The sequence below is a fragment of the Elaeis guineensis genome, chromosome 11 (genome assembly GCF_000442705.2).
Source record: "Elaeis guineensis isolate ETL-2024a chromosome 11, EG11, whole genome shotgun sequence".
Taxonomy (NCBI): Eukaryota; Viridiplantae; Streptophyta; class Magnoliopsida; order Arecales; family Arecaceae; genus Elaeis; species Elaeis guineensis.
The window spans coordinates 101,889,638-101,894,937 of record NC_026003.2 but is presented as its reverse complement, the minus strand read 5'-3'; positions in this window follow the sequence as shown (position 1 = coordinate 101,894,937).

Sequence of the window (5,300 nt, the reverse complement as noted above, 5' to 3'; positions counted from 1 at the left end):
AAATTTCTTTCATATTTCATTATATCAAATGGAGTCCTTCCACTAACGTTACAACATGATACTTATAGTGGCTTCTATTAACTAATATGACAGGTATCACTCTAACTTTGACTCCTGTATTTTTTGCTAGTTTGTGATTAAGGCTACAAGTGGGATAGGTTGACCCATGATCTAACCTGCTTAGATTCGATTTGATCTATTTTAAAGGAGTTGTGGACTGGGTCGGATTATAAAATTAGATCTATCCCATTTTTGGGTCAGATCAGTGTCTATTGGATTTGGACCCAACCCAATCCCATCCAACTTGTTTGATTTCTGAATCAATTTTGGATCCTCTACTCTATAACCTGATTGGACTCGAATCTAGTATATTATTAAGATTCAAACCCATTTGAGTCTCTAAGTTGTAATTTAAAATTTGTATGAGCAGTATCTTTAACATAAAGATAAGTTTAAAATTATTTTTATATCCTAATTTATTTTATTATTTATTATTTATTTTGTTTGGTTATTAATAGTTAACTATGATAACTAAAATATAGTTTGTTATCTTTGAACCGGACTCGACTCGGATCCAATCCAAACCCAAATTTTTCGGGTTGGGACTGGTTTATATATGGACCCAACCCAAATGACCCATCGGATAAAAAATTTTGGCGTTGGATCCTATTTGATCCGATATTTTATTAAGTTAGGTTTAGGTCCAACACAGGATGCAATCAAGGAATGGGGTAAGATCCGATCCAATCCGACTCCTTTGCATCCCTATTTGTATAATGTGAACCCAACTGCTATTTATGGTAGTTATCATTTCTTCTACTATTTTTATATTCTAAGTAGTGCTCCTGCTCCTCTTTCAGAGTGTTCAATGATCAATTTAGGTTGACAAAATTATAATTTCAAACCAAATGACCCATTATTAACACTATATCAAAATAATGGCATGTTTTATATAGAGGGAGTTGTAGCTTAAGTAGATGTAAATTAATATATTGAAATTTAGATTAATCACATTATGATCAGATAAATCATGTCAAAATGGCAGGATTTAAGCACGCCAAGTCAGGCTAGCAAACTAACCATGTCATCTTCAACATGACTTGTGTTAGATCTGCTAATTGAATGTGGGTTATAGTTTTACATTGGGTTGTCTATTCAATTAAAAATCTTCTCATGCAGGAATGAGTCAAATGCTTTAGTTCTGGGCTCTCCAAACAAGATTGTAGTAAAAGGCCAACCTCATGCTCTATGTCAGCCTCATGGAAGCATACTTTAAATACTCTAATTCCTAAGAGGTTAGATGCATCTCTTCCATCTCACTATTGTCCAATCAGTTTATATACTACTTTATATAAAATTATTGCTAAACTGATGGCCAACAGAATGCGGTATATTTTACATCTATTGATTAGTCAGAAATGAAGTACTGTTATTAAAGGTCTAAGTATTTCTAGCAATATTCTTATGGTTCAAGAAATTATGTATGATTCATAGTGAGCTCCAGTTAGATGAAATTATATGGCTATTAAATTGGATACAGAGAGAGCATAGGATTTCTATTCTCTTTCATTCATCAGTTGGATTGTCGTGATGCTTGAATTAATTGGATTAGGCACTGCATTGTCTTTCCTTCTTTTGTAATTTTAGTTAATGAAACTCTCCCTACTTTTTTCATTCTTCTATTAGTGTGCGACCAGGTTATTCTTTAGCTTTCTACTCGTTTATCATTTGTGTAGATGAGAATGCTGAAGGTGGCATTCAAAATAACTCAATATTTGCTTATCAGTCTCGTAGAGTAAGAGAATCTATATATCATCTTTTGTTTGCAAATAATTGTATATTATTTGCCAAGGCCACCCTACAAAATGCACATATTTTACCGCCTGTCTTACCAAATTATTGTATAGTTTCTAGACAAATGTTTATTTTGAGAAGTCTATAGTTAAGTTTAGCCCAAAAGTTAATACTCTTATAAGACAATGCATCAGAAATTATCTACATATTAAAGAATATGATGGTACGTGGCAATATTTGAGAATTGATATATTTAATAAGAGATTGTCTTCACCTGATTGTAACGGTATGATACAACTTTCTTAAATCGATTGGATGGCTGGAAGTGGAAGGCTCTACCTGGATAGAGTGATTCTTATTAAGTCAGTCTTTATGCATTTCCTATGTACTTACTGTCCAATGTTACTATTCTAAGAGGAGTGTTTTTGAAGTTAGAATATATTATCCAATATTTTCTTTGGGGTTCAAGATAATTCTAAAAAAGTACATCTTATTTTTTGGGATCGTGTTTGCCAATCTACTCGAGATGATGGATGGATTGAGTACTTTTTTTTTGGTTACTAGAAGTGATGCTTTCATGGCTAAGTGTGCTGTATGGTATTTTTTGTGGTAATATAGTTTTTAGTGTTCGTTTACAAGTTCAGAGTATGGTTCCTAGTTACTTGCATCTCTTCCAACATATACACAAAATGCTTCTCCAGGTTAGAAGAAGATTTGCTCCTATGCTCCTATTATTTATCCTAATGTTAAATTGCGTGTAGGAGATGGTGCATCTATAAATATGATTCAGGATCCTTGGTTATCTTCCCTACCTCTATCTCAATGGTTGACTTTGGTTGGTATTTCAACAAGTGAAAGCACTATGGTTAAAGATTTTATTATATCAGGTGAACATAGGTGGAATTATCCTACTCTTACACAATTTTTTTTGAAGGTGGTAGTGGATAAAATTTTATCTGTGCCTATATCTCATGGTGAGTTTAGCGATAGGTTGGGTAGGAGGGGTCCTTTTCTGAATTACAGTGAAAGTTTCTGATCTTTACCATATTTTTTTACATAAACCCCAACAAATTTTGAATTTTGCTTGGGATTGAATATTGGAGATTCATCCAAGAGTTATTTTATTCATGTGGAACTTAGCATTGTATTGGCTACTATGTATGGTTATATTATCTCAACGTGATTTTGATGTTTCATGTTATTGTGATCTTTGCCCAAAGATGGAGAAATCTATATCTCATATTATTCTTCATGATAGAGTTGCATCTCAAATATAGAGAGAAGCTTCCTATCAGCATTTATTTATTTTTTTATATCAGATGCTTGATGAGTTTCTATAAGTCATTAAAGAGAATTTTTCCACTAAGGATAAAAGGATGGAAGCAATTCTGATTGTTATATTGTCTATAATATATGGTTGGCAAGGAATGATTGCATATTCCAGGGATCTACACAGAGTGCTTTTTAATTTTTCTAAAAGCTTTTTCTCAATCTCATGAATTCCTTTAGTTGGCAGTTAGTTACAAAGGATCCTACGGTAACAAAGGCAATCCGTGACTCTCCTCTTGCAGTCGCTATGTCTTCTCAACTAATTTATTTTTCTCAGGAGCTATCATCCCTTATTTTCTCAAGATCAATTTTGATGATAGTGTGTAGGGTCGAGATGATTTTGATGGATTTGGGATGCTACTGATATATTTATCGATACAGACGATGTTAGAATTTTTAATACCACAGTTTGTATGGCAGAATTGTATGTTGCATAAGAAAATTTGAAATATGTTATATACACTCTATAAGCCTCACAAATTTTGTTAGAAGGTGACTTTATGTTAGTAGTCAAATTACTTTCTACTCCGTAACTTTATGATTATAGTACTTTACATCTATTTTTATAGGATTGTTAGAGAATGATGCGTTCTTGACTACTTTTGGCATCTCATATATTTGTCGAGAAATTAATAGTCCCATTGACTGAATGGCATTTTACGTGACTGATCATAGATTATCAATATTTTGGATGTCTTGGAGATCTTCTTTTTAGTTTTTTAATATTTTATTTTACGATTTCTATGGATATGTTTATTCAAGTTTAGTTTAATTTAATACATCTATTTTATCAAAAAAAAAAAAAATCTCGGCAACGTCGAGCGAGCATATAACTGGTTTAGGCTCCCCCAACCTCGGCATCCTCACTATTTTTTGCCAAGAGGATGAGGATGCCAACGTCTCGTGGGCTGTCTAATGTTGGCCTTTCTCATCCAAGTAGACGGTGACGTGCATACATAGGTATTAGAAACCAACTGTGCTACGGAAAGCGGCTTTGGTGGGAAAATGTTTGATCTTGGTTGGCAAGTCACTTTCCAAGTTATTTTCGATCTCTGCCTCTCTCTCTCTAAATTATGCTACTCTTGATTTCTTTAGAGGACTTTTTTTTCTCATGATTAGGTGAATTTTATTTTTCTTGAAAATCTATTTGGATGATTAGACTGAAAATTCTATTGGATTCATGGAATAAGATGATACAACCATCCAAATTATAGTATTACAGGACAGGTTAGGCCTTTATTCATACTTCCTATGAATAGCTTTGGAGTGGACTGGCCAGAATCTTTTAGGAAGAAAAAAGACCTCATGTCTAGTCTGTAATGCTATAATCTTGATGGTTGTTTCGGTCCAATCCATTAATTGTTCAATCTAATCACCAAACAAATTCTAAAAGTATGTTTGGATGTTTGGACCAAAATCCCATAAGATTTATGGATTGGACTAGCATAACTAAAAAAATCAATCTGAATTAGACATGCTTTCACAAATATCCGAGGGTCTTTGGAAGTGGGCCAGCCCGAATTCTATGGCGAGAAAAAAACACCTATTGATGTCTTTTAGTTCTCTCCATAGGATGAGGTCTAGCTTTTTTTTCTTCCCATAAGATTTGAGCCGGCTCATTTTAAAATTTTTGGATATTTATGAATGCAAACTTTGTCTAGACTGATTTTTTCTGGTTTTGCTACCCAATCTATGAATCATTGAATTTCATAAAATTTTAGGCTCAAATATCCAAACAGGCCTCAAGGTAAAGGAAAATCAGGTTGAAAGCAAAGGTTGCAATATAGTATGCTGTACTTCGTTAGATGTCGCAATGGCTTTATGGATTATTCATATCAAATATGATCCTATCCAAGGGCAAACGTATAGGTTGCTACTTGTTAGAGTTAGGATGCTGTCCTTGAATTGGAGAGGTCCACTACGCGCAAACACGATCAAGCATCTATCTATCACGCGATGGCACTCATATTTTAAATATATTGGCAACATGCAAAGGACAAAAGTGCCTCCATTTAATGTAACGCATAATTGCCTTTTACTGCAGCAATGCTTCAAAAATAATCTCTGGAGATCAGCCAGTTAGTGCAGATGAAAGAGAGGAGGTGGAAGATTACATTGAGTATGATGATGAAAAATAGATATACGAGTTGTTGAAGTCGTCCCTCCAAGAAAATTTC